Raw genomic sequence first — 15,523 nt, 5'->3', positions numbered from 1 at the left:
GTCCTTGCGCGGACATGGTTGCGAAGATGAGGAACCACCTGAAGCCACCCTTCACACCCCCTTTTTGTGTTTAGTTTAGTCACTGTTAGTGGGGTGACACCCTGTCGGGTTCTCTATTTGGGTTTCCAAGGAGGACCGAACACAGGGATGCCTGAGATCCAGGGATGGAGCTGGGCAGTGGTTGGGGGTAGGGGTTTGGGGGGGAGTTTTAGTTTTTGTATGAGCCTGGGGGTGAAACCGGGAGTGGGTGTTCGCAAAGTGGGGAGGGATTGCCTCGGATGGGGGGAGGAAACTACTGATAGACCATGGGAGACCTCAGGATATTAACGTGGAACGTTAGGGGGTTTAACAGTTATCTTAAGCGAAATAAAGTCATGTTGTATCTTAAGAGGCAGAAGATAGACGTAGCCCTGCTACAGGAGACACATCTAAAGCGAGAGAAACTGGAGCTGGTAGGGAGGAAGTGGAAGGGAACAGTGGTAGGATCAACGTACTCCGCCTATGCCAGAGGAGTGCTGGTGTGGGTGGCGCCACACGTCCCATTCAAGCTAATTGAGGAGGTTGTGGAGGAGGATGGGAGGTTGGTTATGGTGAGGGGGATGGTAGAGAACAAAGTAGTGTGCATTGTAAACACATACGCGCCTAACCAGGAAACGGCGACATATTTTAGGACGCTGTGCACCAAGCTCAGTGTTGGGATGGGGGGCACGGTGATATGGGGTGGTGACTTTAATTGCGTGTTGAACCCCAGGGAGGATAGGTCGGATGACAAGATGGCTAGGCCCAGTCCGGCGGCTAGGGTATTGCAGACGCTGCTGGCGGATTTTGGCCTAGTTGATGTGTGGAGAGCGAAACACCCGAGCGCGAGACAATACTCGCACTATTCGGCTCCGCATCTACTGCACACGAGGCTTGATTACTTTTTCACTACGCCAGACATAGTCGCGGAGTGCGACCATATAGACTACAGGGCGAGGGTCCTCTCTGACCACTCACCCCTGGTCATGCGATGGCAACTGTATTCCCCACGAGCGCGTATTCCAACATGGCGCCTAAGGGCGGAGGCGCTCAAAGACCCCGCCTTCAGAGAGGATATTAGGGAAGAGATAACTGCTTATTTTGAGGTGAATAAAGGGAGCGTTAAGTCGGCTGGCACCTTATGGGAGGCCTTTAAGGTCGTAATGCGGGGGATCGCCATTGCGAAGTCTAAGGGATTGATGGGGGGAGTCCTGGCGGATTTGCATAGAGCTGAGACTGCGCTGGAGGAGGAGTTGAAAGGTGGTGGGACAGATGCGGAGGCGGTCTCCAAATTGCAACAAGAGTGTGCGGAACATTGGGACAGGCTCTGTAATTTGAACTATAGAAAGTATATTGAAAGACTGCATGCGGGGGGAGATAAAACGGGCCGACTCTTAGCTTGGTTGTACAAGAGTGAGACCCCACGATCCCCGATCAGAATGGTAACCAATGAAAAGGGGGAGGAGGCAGACACCCAAGAAGGCGTGAACAGGGCATTCGTGGAATACTATAAGGTCTTATACGAAGATTGCGAGGGGGGCAGCCAGGAGGAGATAGACGAGGTGCTGGAAGATGTAGGCTTGCCCAAGGTCAGCGATGAGGAGCGAGAGGAGCTGGATGCTCCGATCACCCTGGAAGAGCTGAAGGAGATTGTGAGACAGTTGCCCACTAGTAAGGCCCCAGGGGCAGATGGGATCCCCAGTGAATTTTATAAAGTTTATGCAGAGGAAGTGCTCCCGCCCATGTTGGAAATGCTCAACGAAGCGTATGAGATGGGACGGTTGCCGGAGTCACTTAGGGAGGCGATTATAATACCGCTCCCCAAGCCAAATAAACCGGGACATGATTGTGGCTCCTACAGGCCCCTGTCGATGCTGAACCAAGATAGTAAGATCCTGACAGCTGTCCTGGCTACTAGAATGCGTAGAGTGATCGGCAAGTTGATCCACCCTGACCAGACGGGCTATGTCCCCAATAGGAACATCACTCACAACCACAGGCGCCTCCACAGGGTGGTCGAGTGGGGTGGTGGCGAGGATGGCGAAATGGCGATAGTAGCATTGGACGCGGTTAAGGCGTTCGACTCTGTTCGGTGGCCTTGGCTGCTAGCGGCTCTGAAAGGGTACGGGATGGGACCAGGTTATGTTAGGTGGGCCGAGATGTTATACAGTGCACCACTGGCCAGGGTCCGTACGGGCGCAGTGGTGTCAGAGAGATGGCAGTTGGGCAGAGGCACTAGGCAGGGGTGTCCTTGGTCCCCAATGTTGTACATCCTGGCCCTAGAACCCTTAGCGATTTACCTCCGGCAGCAATATGACCCGGTTGGCATTGATGTGAGAGGAGAGTGTCACCTCATATCCCTGTATGCAGATGATATGCTGTTATACCTAAGATACCCAGAAGAAAATTTGCAGTATGTCTTAGAGGTGATGGGGAGGTATGCCTGGTTGTCCGGTATAGCGGTAAACCCTCAGAAATCCATTCTATTTCCGCTGGGGGGCTATGTGGGGACTCCAGTGGAGAGGTTGCCAGTGTTGCAGATCCCGTGGGCGACGAGATCCTTTAGATACTTGGGGATTGATGTGTATCATACGACCGTGGAAGAGCACAAGCATAACACCGAACTTGCTGTGGGGAAGATCGAGAAATGTATGAGGTTCTGGGAAAGATTACCACTAGCGATGATGGGCCGAGGAGCCATGCTTAAAATGGTAGTGCTGCCCAGGCTTCTGCATTATTTTAACAACATCCCCTACATGATTCCTAAGAAGTTTTTTGTGAGGCTACATAGTGTTTGCAGAGAATTCCTGTGGCACGGCATGCGCAACAGAGTCGCACTGTGGAAGCTACAGAACTTCTATGAGAAGGGCGGAATCAAGCTGCCGAACTTTGAGGCATATTATGTGGCAGCGCAGCTACAATATGTGTCCAGGTGGCTCTCTGATGAAGAGACCCCTGAACACAGGCTGTTTGGGAAGGATTGCTCCCCTTTTTACTTGCGAGAGGTGATCTGGGTGGCTAATGCATGCATGAGGGAGCGGCCTAGTATGCTAGCTTTGGGACGGAACATGTGGAAACGGGCCTGCCGGATGATGGGCAACCCTTCGCCGTGTGTGTTGCAGTTCCCATTGGTCGCACTGGCGAAGGGAGACGGGCAGCTCAGGGCAACCATTCGGATATACTGGGAGTCAGTGGGGTTGGTCACCATGGGAGATATTTGGCAGGATGGGACCATCTTGGAGTTCGAAGAATTAGAGGCAGGGTCGGGACTGCACAGGGGTCAATATATGACATATCATAGGATAGTGCAGGAGATCCGGAATAGGTGGCCCGAAACTACCCTGGCCGATGAACCGGATGTCCCGGTGGAGATACTATATGACACATCGGAGGGCGGGCATGAGGTCTCTAGGTTGTACGAGATGTTGATGACGAAGGCTGGGAGCGATTTAGAGCACTTGAGACTGGAATGGGAAACGGAGATGGGGGCCCCGATGGCAGATGGGTTGTGGGAGCGAGCCCTTGGGTATCATAAAAAAGTATCGAGAAATGCCAGGTTTAAGCAAATACAGCTTTATATAACGCACAGAACATACCTGACCCCTTTGAGAATATCCAAATTTCGGGGTGTTGGACGCCAGGCGTGCCCCAAGTGCGACGAGGAGAATGCAGACATGATACACATGTTTTGGGCGTGCCCAGTAATTGCAAGCTATTGGGGTGAAGTGGCGCAGAGGCTGGCAGGAAAGGGTGTTACGCTCAAAGTGGATTCAGCCTGGGCCTGCTTACTGGGGGGATATCCCAGAGCGCGTAAACTTAGACATGTCGATAAATTGAAAGATCTGGCTTATGTGCTTGCTAAACGTAGGATTGCCATGGGTTGGAAGGAGTGTCATAAGCCACGAACGGAGGTCTGGTGGAGGGATCTCCAAAAATGGGCGGAGGCCGAGACGGCTGTGTGGCGAGATGCCAGTATCGCGGGGGAGGACGAGGAAATGTGCTCTCTCGCGGCATGGAAACTGTTGATAGCTGAACTGTTTGGAACGGGGTCAGCTTCAATTGACTCTGAGAATGATGACGCCCCCTCGCCCACAGCGGATACCAAAGGCGAACACCATACAGGCTCATAGGGGGGAGGGATGGGGATTGCAGTGTTGTTTGTTGTTAAACGTGTTTATTTATGTTTAAGTTGTAATGTTGTGTGGTTTATATATATAAAATAAAAATATATTTAAAAAAAATATATATTTTTAAAAATTTAAAATGCAAGGAACCAGCATACTGATGACAGTTTTCGGCTTAAAATGAATGATAAATTTCTCTCAGTTCGTCAGTGAGTGATCCTCCGCTGCCACTTGCACTATCCACCTACCTACCTCTGCGCAACACTTGTGAAGGTAAGCAAGTGTACAGCATGCTTGCCATCCTCCAATGTGTTGTAAAGTACACGCTGGGTCTGGAGGTTGAGGTCACAGGAATGTCTTTCAGTTATAAATATACACGTCAAGCTATCTGGCGTTATATCATGTAATTAGCAAAATACTTACATGCTGCGAATTCTTGGGGAGCCTCATGCCTGAGATGTTGACGACACCTTGCCTGGCATAACCTCTGCAACAGCCAAAGAATGCGGCTCAAAATGATGTGTTGCATGTGAAAGAGAGTTCATGTCACACGGCTGTCTTTCATCAGTATTCAAGTCCTATAAGAACATACTAAGTAGTGAACTGTTCAAGGGGTGGGCAGAGGAAGAGTTGTTTTCATTTTACATATAATAGCACTAAAGGGGGAAATATATCAGTGAACAGGGTTTTGCCCTAACTCATCAAGTTTCTAACACAAAAAGGCAGAACACATCTGCATGTAAGTTCTCTGCCACATACTTCTCGGTCACCTTGTGGTCGGAGGAGGAACTAAAAGCTATTCAGGAAGACACAAGGACAGAGCGATTTTCTATCTAAGACTGCCTAGTGGTGGACTAATACTAGGAAGCACTGAGGTGCCGCTTATCTTAAAGTAGACAGTATAAAAGAAAAAAGATCTACACAGCTTTTCAATTAGGTAGCTATGGCTTCGCTTAGTCTGGTGAACGAGTTTTCAACCATTCCCTCCTAGGCACTTTCTTTCATTCACATCGATTTAGACGAAAAAGAAAAGGCGGAATTCCTACGGCACATGGTCAGTAGTCTATTTCAGGGTATCAAACATTTGATTAACCTCTCGTCTTACTGGATTTCCCTAGGATCTCTCTAGTTAAAACATTAGTGGTTATATTACAACAATAAACACCAATTATTAAAAATGAAGACAAAACAACTCTCAACTTGCTGCAGATGGTTAATGTTAATCAGCAGAAAGTTGGGAGTGATGGCTGCTCTGACTTAGTAAGGGATTTTTAGCCTCCTCAACGCAGCTACCGGTTTCAGTGGCGTAATGTGGATGAAACCACTGTCTTCAGGACAGTCCTCACACATTCCTAGTGGTGTATTACACTGAATAACCAGCGAGGTGCTAGATAGAATATACGTTACCACACCTCTGTCGCCATATGAGAGAAGCTCAAAGCGAAACCTGCAAGACACAAAATAGTGCAGGTTGACAACTCTGTTGCAGCCCTAAATAAATTGGCAAAGGAATATGCATATAGTTTCAGCATTTCCTCAAAGCACAACATGTTAAAAACACACACCACGCACAACCCATCCGGTGGGACTACAAATCCGTTTCTAATTTTATGTGTTTAAATGAAGCACTGCTATACCATCTGTATAGGCATATCACACTGATCTGCTTGCTTCCTTGGATGGGGCCAGACGTGGGATTTTGAATTCAGTACACCAAATATACCTCACAAGTAGCAGATAATCTATCCAGTTTCACCATCTGGTTAATGCAGCACAGGGCAAGAGGGAAAGGGACACCAACCTCATAATACAACACAGGAAACATTGAGGCTCAGAACACCAGCGATACTCACAGGCAGTTTTGGTGTACCTCTAATGACCTATGTCTCAATGCCAGCAAGACTGAGATTCTTCCTATCGGGATTCCTATTCCCTCCCTTCTCCCTTCACTCTCTTTTCTCCTCTGAGACCAGAAACCTGGGAGTTATCTTTGACTTCTCTCTCTCTTTTATTCCTCACATGTTCGACCTTGCCAAGAAGGCCCATTTCCAACTTTACCTCCTCAGGGGCATCCTCCCTTTCCTCACCTTTCCCCAGAAGCTCAATGTCACCACTGCTCTGGTACTCTCCAGGCTGGACTATTGCAACAGTCGCTTCCTTAATCTACCTTCTTCTTTTATCTGCCCCCTCCAGAGATTCCAGAATAGGGCTGCAAGACGTATCCTTGGTCTTAAGCCCAGGGACAGTATCTCTCCAGTCTTAAAATCTCTCCCAGTTGCTGCAGGATCAAATTTGCATCATCCATAAGGCTTTCTGGAGCCAGGGATCACGCTATCTGCAACTTGCTCTCCCCAAATACTCGCCTTCCAGATTCCTCCAATCTTGCCGCTCCAATACTCTGCTTGTCAAGCACTTCTCTAAGCAGAGAGAGGTGGCCGTTCCCTCTCCTCAGCTAGCCCCCTCCTCTGCAATAGTATCCCCCTTTATCTCCACCTTCAACCAGATCTCCTCAAGTTCCACAAACACCTCAAGACTTTCCTCTTTTCCTCCTTCTTCCTACTCTCCCACCCATGCTAGACCCCACAGTAGCTGTTGATTGGTGGCATGGGTCCTTATGTGTCCTTCTGGATCCGGGACTCCTCTCCGATCACCCCCAGCATCCTCCCTCCCTGCACTTGCCTTCGGGCACCACTTGGCTTTTGCTGCTTCACAGGTCTGCATTTACTGATGAGCTGGTGACCCCTCTTCCATTTTGTGGTCACTGCCTGGCACTTATCGGTTGCCTTGCAACTATCTTTTTAAAAAAACATTTTTTATTGAAACTTCAGCTATAGGATCACAACTTAAAAGAAAAAGTCGGTCAACCATAACTTTTGTTACATAAAAGTGAGCCTATACGTCTGAGAACGTCTCACAACCAGACAACTAGTTGCACTAGCAAATCACATTACGTCATGGTTCCACATCATAGCTAGCTTATGTTCAGACCAAAAGAATACATAATCATACAAAAATCAGGTCCGGATATCAAAGTAAGTAAAACTAAAACTTTGGTCTGTGGTTAAGTGACTAGGAGCATAACAACTCGTATCACATTCTATGAATGCCAATGCCAAAAAGAAGAAAATTAGTTGGTTAGTTAATTAAGCCTCAGGGCGCGAGAGAATAGAGTCCAGAAAATTTACGACAGCACATGTTAGTTGGATATCATGTCCAGAAATTACACAGCCCCACCAACTGGCCTGTCGTTGTCAAGTGGGGCATATTTCCCAAGATGGCATTGTCGCTGGGTAGTCACCCCTGAGCATGCTGTTACCAGATGATGAGACTTTTCTATGGCGTTGCAGCAGAATTGACACATGTTATCTACAGTGTCCTTATTTCTGCGTTGCCACAGCATTTCTTTAGTCTGAATGGCATTTAGCCGGAACTTCAAGAATTTTTCACAATATTGTGAACTGGGACATTTTACTAAGTATCGACAAGGTTTATTCAATTTATGCACACTAGTTTCTGATTTCAGCGTGGATTTCAGGGTGCTTCGATGTTCTGAGTTTCAGATCCAAGACCAATTTTCAAATGTATTCTTTGCCAACTGTGGCAAATTAATTAGGTCGTCAATTGATATGTCCGCACTGGTAAGGTGGTTGGCCAGGGCTGATTTCCAGGCACCGAACAATTGATTATTGGCAGCTTCATGTTTCGCAACTAGAATTTGGTAAGCAGGGCACGGTGCAGCTACGCACATTTTCCTCCAGGCGGTCAGAGATTTCCAGATTACAACAGAGTGTAGGGAATTCGAAGATAACTCATAAAGGATCGCAGTAATGGATACGTAGTTTGGGAGTCTTAGGACGCGCCTCCAGAATATTGCTTCGAGTTTATGCCATATCTGTGCGTCCAAATTCCATCCGGCCTCAGCACCAAAGGCGATTGCTGGAATTACCTTTTGAACATAAAATGTCAAGACTGGTGACAAACTAAATTTTCCATATTCGCTGTTAATCTTGGCCCCTTGAATTGCAAACTGATTCATCCGTGCAATCAAATCTTGCCTCCAATGATGTTCGTTGATGGAGTTATTAAACATGACGCCAAGATAGCGAATGGACTTCACTGTTGACAAGATGTTATTCTCGATGGTCCATTTAAAGGCTTTGTCTTTCGGAGATGTTATTATACCGATAGCCATTATCTTAGTTTTATCGACATTCAGTTTCAGGTCATTTTGTTTTAAGTAGTCGCTGAGATTACTCAGCAACCGTTGAATACCAATCTGGGTGCGATCAATTAAAACAAGGTCATCCGCATATGCTATGCATTTTATTGGAGTGTTGTTAATTTTTGGGGAAAAACACTGGACCTGGTTCAAGCAAGCTGGAACATCTGCAATAAAGAGCTTAAAGAGCTCAGCTGCCATAGGGCAGCCTTGCTTCACGCCTCTATGTGTAAGAATTTTTGATGACAAGTCGCCTTGGATGTTTAGCCGTACTTGCATTGATGTACCAGAGTGTAAGGCTTGTATCGGCTCCAATATGGATCTCGGACAATTCCAGTTTTGTAGTTTTGTCCACAGTAGCTCACGGTTGATCATATCAAAGGCTTGACGTAAATCGATAAAGGCAAGGAATAGTTTTTTCCCTGTCTTCAGGGTTTCCAGCTTTAAAATGGTTAGAATGAGTAAATTGACTTTGACACCCACTCTCTTGGTGAAGCCTGTTTGTCTAATGTCTAGAATCCCTGCATTTAAAGCCCATGCATCAAGTTTTTGACGTAGACACGAACCCAGGATTTTTCCAATAGTATCAAGTAGGGCAATCGGGCGATAGTTGGTTGGAATCGCTCGATTGCCCCGTTTGAATATTGGAACCACAATTGCCTCCAGCCATGAATCAGGCATTAGCTTTGTTGTTTGTATCGTTTTTAACAAGGCTTCAATCAAGATGGCCCATTGCCGGGCATATTTTTTCAGCATGATGTTGGTAATCATGTCAGGACCTGCGGCATGAGAGTTCTTCAAGGTCTTGATCATTTTCTCTATTTCAAGAGCAGACATCGTCACCTCCCAAACGGCGCCAGAAAACTTTGTGTCTGGGTGGCATTCTTCTTTGGGCAACTGATAAACTTCAGAAAAGTGCTCTACCCAGGTTGCGCTGCTTATTTCGTTGGATATGTGCACCGAGCATCAAGAATTACCAGAGTTTAAGATGTCCCATATCTGACGGGTGTTTTTGGTCACTAGTATTTTCATCAATGATTCGGCCTTGTTTTGATGGATAATCATTTTATGCGATTTCAACCAGTTGCGGTACACCTGACGCCTTTGTTTAACTTCTTTTCTGAGCTTCTCAGCCGTCGTGGAGGAACTTGAGATCCTTTTCAGCAGTCTTATGTCAGCTCTCATCGTTTTCTTTTGATCAGAGATGATTGTGTTTGACATATGTTTATGGAACATTCCCATTGATCTTGCTGCGACAGTGGTGGACATCATTTTGCTGACCAGAGGCGCATAGTTGACATTTTGATCTGCATAGAGATTGTAGAACTGTTCACTCAATAATTGAAGTTTTGGTCCATTTATTCGTAAGCGATTGCCCCCAGCATTAACTGAGATAGGAATTTCATATTGTCCTTCTGGAAATATCCACTCCAGCGTGCACGAGAGGCGTAAGAGATCGTGGTCACTGTTACGCATTTTGTCAACATTTAAATTAGTTATCTTGTCCACCATATTTTGGGACACCCAAAAGTAATCCAGGATACTGTGAGAAGTGTCACGATGCCAGGTTGCAGATGGAGGGTCGTCTCCTTTGACATTTCCATTCACCAAATGGCAATTTCGGTTTTGTAGTGCCTTCGTCCATGCCTTACTTCGGCTAGACAGCTCGTGTTCGGCCAATGGTAGATATACCTGTCGAGTGATGTCAAAACCAAACCAGGAGCAGTTTAAATCCCCACAGCAGATTATCGACAGGTTTCTGTATATTATAACAGCGTTATCTATGAGACTAGTAATGGCCTTCAAAAACAAAGCTGTGCTGATTTTGTGAGGATTCCAATATCCGTTAATGATCAGAAGGTTTTGCCGCTCTTCTATGATGCCTTGAGTAGATTGCATGAGAATCCCCTGAATAAAAGAATTTGGATTAGAGACTTCCAGAGTTTTCCACTGATTGGTAACTTTGATCATTGTAAGTAGCCCAGAATAAGGGCGACCTTGTGGATTTTTTTACTGCAGGATTCAGATGAACTTCAAAGCTGTCTCTCGCTGGAGCCTCAACAAGCCACGTTTCTTGTAAACAGATTATGACCGCTCGCTGGAGGTCAGCTTCAAAGATGTTGAAAAGATGCGTGAACCCTTTCGTGTTCCATGATAGGAACTCGCACCAAGGTTCACGGCCAGTTGGTCATGGCTATTGTCTCCTGTCGCGGGAGCAACATTTTTGATTATCCCATGTTGACTTGCGGCTGTTCTGAAGGTTTTGGTTGTGCCTTGATGAGATTTCAGCAAGTGACTGCCTTAGCTCCTTAGAGCTTATGGAGGCGTCAGCCTTTGATGGAGCTGAAAAAGGACGAGTATTGGAACTCTTTGTCTGTGCCAGAGGTTCGATCGAAATATCAAAACCAAAAGCCAATAACTCTTCAGAGGCACGCATCATGGTATTTTGAACAGAGGCAGAAGCGATGTGCAAAATGACCTGATCAGCCGTGCGTTCTGTTGGATATTCGACAATCTTAATGTTAGCTGATTCAATTGTGCGTAGTGTTGGAATGCATTTAAGTAGTCTCATCACGTTTGCACGATTTAGATTGACGTCATTATCATCGTCTTGAATCTTTTGAAGATGTAATTTCCCAATTTGGGCAATTGAAGAGGAAGAGAGATTTTGGTGGGCTCTGGATACATAATGCACCTTCTTACTTTGTTGATTTTTGGTACATTTAGGATTCCATCTTGATGAGTGTTCAGTTGAATGCACAAGATGTTCACGAGCTCTATGAGATTTGTTTCCAGAACGAGGAGACGAGACTGCTGGCGTGGACCTTTGATTTGTTGTAGGTTTAGACAGACCCTGAACATCAGGTGGGAGAGAATGTGGGACATCATTTTCACTCGCGTTGTGTCTCTCAAGTAGATCAAAACAAAAGAGTTGATGGCTGGAAGGTTTAGAATAAATCTTGACCTCTGGCATTGCTCTGGGCAACCCTCCAGACCATCGTTCTTCGCCTGCCAAGCCATTACAAAAGGGGAAAAACCATATGCAAATCAGGCTTGGTCCCACCCCCAAAGGGGTAGTCCAGCCCGAACTGCTAGGTCACATCCCTTTTGCACGAGACCACAAGCATCCCCAGACATGTTTCAGCCTTGTTGGGCGTCATCAGTGAGGAGTAGCTTGGGTCTCTAGGCCCAGCAGGCAAGGGACCCACGTCTGGGCATACCCTTCCCACTCGGGGTGACAATAGCAAAACAAAAGAGTTGATGGCTGGAAGGTTTAGAATAAATCTTGACCTCTGGCATTGCTCTGGGCAACCCTCCAGACCATCGTTCTTCGTCTGCCAAGCCATTACAAAAGGGGAAAAACCATATGCAAATCAGGCTTGGTCCCACCCCCAAAGGGGTAGTCCAGCCCGAACTGCTAGGTCACATCCCTTTTGCACGAGACCACAAGCATCCCCAGACATGTTTCAGCCTTGTTGGGCGTCATCAGTGAGGAGTAGCTTGGGTCTCTAGGCCCAGCAGGCAAGGGACCCACGTCTGGGCATACCCTTCCCACTCGGGGTGACAATAGCAAAACAAAAGAGTTGATGGCTGGAAGGTTTAGAATAAATCTTGACCTCTGGCATTGCTCTGGGCAACCCTCCAGACCATCGTTCTTCGCCTGCCAAGCCATTACAAAAGGGGAAAAACCATATGCAAATCAGGCTTGGTCCCACCCCCAAAGGGGTAGTCCAGCCCGAACTGCTAGGTCACATCCCTTTTGCACGAGACCACAAGCATCCCCAGACATGTTTCAGCCTTGTTGGGCGTCATCAGTGAGGAGTAGCTTGGGTCTCTAGGCCCAGCAGGCAAGGGACCCACGTCTGGGCATACCCTTCCCACTCGGGGTGACAATAGCAAAACAAAAGAGTTGATGGCTGGAAGGTTTAGAATAAATCTTGACCTCTGGCATTGCTCATTGCCCAGAGCATTGCCAGTGGTTAAGATTAATTCTAAACCTTCCAGCCATCACCTCTTTGTTTTTGCTATGTCACCCCGAGTGGGACGGGTATGCCCAGACGTGGGTCCCGTGCCTGCTGGGCCTAGAGACCCAAGATATTCCTCACTGATGAGCCCCAACAAGGGCGAAACATGTTTGGGGATGCTTGTGGTCTCGTGCAGAGGGGATGTGGCCTAGCAGTTCGGGCTGGACTGCCCCTTTTGGGGTGGGGCCAAGCCTGATTTGCATATGGTCTTTCCCTTCTGTAATGGCTTGGCAGGCGAAGAACGGTGGTCTGGAGGGTTGCCCAGAGCATTGCCAGTGGTTAAGATTAATTCTAAACCTTCCAGCCATCACCTCTTTGTTTTTGCTATGTCACCCCGAGTGGGACGGGTATGCCCAGACGTGGGTCCCGTGCCTGCTGGGCCTAGAGACCCAAGATATTCCTCACTGCTGAGCCCCAACAAGGGCGAAACATGTTTGGGGATGCTTGTGGTCTCGTACAGAGGGGATGTGGCCTAGCAGTTCGGGCTGGACTGCCCCTTTTGGGGTGGGGCCAAGCCTGATTTGCATATGGTCTTTCCCTTCTGTAATGGCTTGGCAGGCGAAGAACGGTGGTCTGGAGGGTTGCCCGGAGCATTGCCAGTGGTTAAGATTAATTCTAAACCTTCCAGCCATCACCTCTTTGTTTTTGCTATGTCACCCCGAGTGGGACGGGTATGCCCAGACGTGGGTCCCGTGCCTGCTGGGCCTAGAGACCCAAGATATTCCTCACTGATGAGCCCCAACTAGGGCGAAACATGTTTGGGGATGCTTGTGGTCTCGTGCAGAGGGGATGTGGCCTAGCAGTTCGGGCTGGACTGCCCCTTTTGGGGTGGGGCCAAGCCTGATTTGCATATGGTCTTTCCCTTCTGTAATGGCTTGGCAGGCGAAGAACGGTGGTCTGGAGGGTTGCCCAGAGCATTGCCAGTGGTTAAGATTAATTCTAAACCTTCCAGCCATCACCTCTTTGTTTTTGCTATGTCACCCCGAGTGGGACGGGTATGCCCAGACGTGGGTCCCGTGCCTGCTGGGCCTAGAGACCCAAGATATTCCTCACTGATGAGCCCCAACAAGGGCAAAACATGTTTGGGGATGCTTGTGGTCTTGTGCAGAGGGGATGTGGCCTAGCAGTTCGGGCTGGACTGCCCCTTTTGGGGTTCGGGCCAAGCCTGATTTGCATATAGTCTTTCCCTTCTGTAATGGCTTGGCAGGCGAAGAACGGTGGTCTGGAAGGTTGCCCAGAGCATTGCCAGTGGTTAAGATTAATTCTAAACCTTCCAGCCATCACCTCTTTGTTTTTGCTATGTCACCCCGAGTGGGATGGGTATGCCCAGACGTGGGTCCCGTGCCTGCTGGGCCTAGAGACCCAAGATATTCCTCACTGATGAGCCCCAACAAGGGCGAAACATGTTTGGGGATGCTTGTGGTCTCGTGCAGAGGGGATGTGGCCTAGCAGTTCGGGCTGGACTGCCCCTTTTGGGGTGGGGCCAAGCCTGATTTGCATATGGTCTTTCCCTTCTGTAATGGCTTGGCAGGCTAAGAACGGTGGTCTGGAGGGTTGACCAGAGCATTGCCAGTGGTTAAGGTTAATTATAAACCTTCCAGCCATCACCTCTTTGTTTTTGCTACGTCACCCCGAGTGGGACGGGTATGCCCAGACGTGGGTCCCGTGCCTGCTGGGCCTAGAGACCCAAGATATTCCTCACTGATGAGCCCCAACAAGGGCGAAACATGTTTGGGGATGCTTGTGGTCTCGTGCAGAGGGGATGTGGCCTAGCAGTTCGGGCTGGACTGCCCCTTTTGGGGTGGGGCCAAGCCTGATTTGCATATGGTCTTTCCCTTCTGTAATGGCTTGGCAGGCGAAGAACGGTGGTCTGGAGGGTTGCCCAGAGCATTGCCAGTGGTTAAGATTAATTCTAAACCTTCCAGCCATCACCTCTTTGTTTTTGCTATGTCACCCCGAGTGGGACGGGTATGCCCAGACGTGGGTCCCGTGCCTGCTGGGCCTAGAGACCCAAGATATTCCTCACTGATGAGCCCCAACAAGAGCGAAATATGTTTGGGGATGCTTGTGGTCTCGTGCAGAGGGGATGTGGCCTAGCAGTTCGGGCTGGACTGCCCCTTTTGGGGTGGGGCCAAGCCTGATTTGCATATGGTCTTTCCCTTCTGTAATGGCTTGGCAGGCGAAGAACGGTGGTCTGGAGGGTTGCCCAGAGCATTGCCAGTGGTTAAGATTAATTCTAAACCTTCCAGCCATCACCTCTTTGTTTTTGCTATCTCAAGTAGATCTTCCTGGTCGGAATAGGTAGAAAAATTGCATAGATCTATTTCAGGGCTACTGTCAAGGCTCTCGACTGTCCCACTCGCAGACTCGATTCTTCGTCTTTTAGTTGAAGGGTGAGCCGGTGCACAAGTTGGTCTTACACCTTTTGCTGAAGTGGCAGTGACTTTAGCCTCAAACTCTTCTGGTTTGGTTGTTCGTGTGAACAAACCCAACTTTTTCGGTGATGGTAAATTTCTGATACATTTTTTTACTTTCAATTTGTCAATTGCAGCATGTGGACGTTTGAGATTTAGCTTGCTGGCGACCCGTGAGCTCTTCACAGTTTTTAAAGTTTTGGCTGATGGGTCGAGAAGAGAAGAAGTTATTGATTTCGCAGCTCCCGCAAAAATGCCAAATGAGTTTGACGAACACTGCGGAACTGAGAACACGGAGTCCTGTTTCTTGTCTTTTGATAGAATTACTGCAGGCTGTTCCGCGTCAGAAGCTGCTCCTTTTGGAGTGTTACATGTGGTAGTAGTTTCCTTCTCAGTGTTGTCCTTGCTGGTTTTTAGATGTTGTTGGGGGTCATCGGGATGCAACTGACGGCCTGTCAGAGTTGGAATCATGATTGGTTGATTGAGTTGCCCATTTTGATTGAGTTGCCCACTTTGAGAGACACTCAAGGATGCCAAAAGAATAGTTTCCGAGCTAGGATTTTGCCCGGCCGCCGAGTTAAGAAGATCGTTTGTCCCACTTTCAGTAGTAGACTCTATTGTTAGGTGCCCTAATGATTTAGCGGTTGGTGGGTGTTGCGGTACTGAGTTGGAGAAGGCAACATCGACATTATGCCGCATCCACTTAAGGGCATCCAAGAGTCC

Source organism: Ambystoma mexicanum, chromosome 5q (genome assembly GCF_040938575.1).
Source record: "Ambystoma mexicanum isolate Mex_15411 chromosome 5q, UKY_AmexF1_1, whole genome shotgun sequence".
In the NCBI taxonomy this organism is placed as follows: domain Eukaryota; kingdom Metazoa; phylum Chordata; class Amphibia; order Caudata; family Ambystomatidae; genus Ambystoma; species Ambystoma mexicanum.
The sequence above is the reverse complement of the archived record's forward strand: the minus strand, read 5'-3'. Positions refer to the sequence as shown.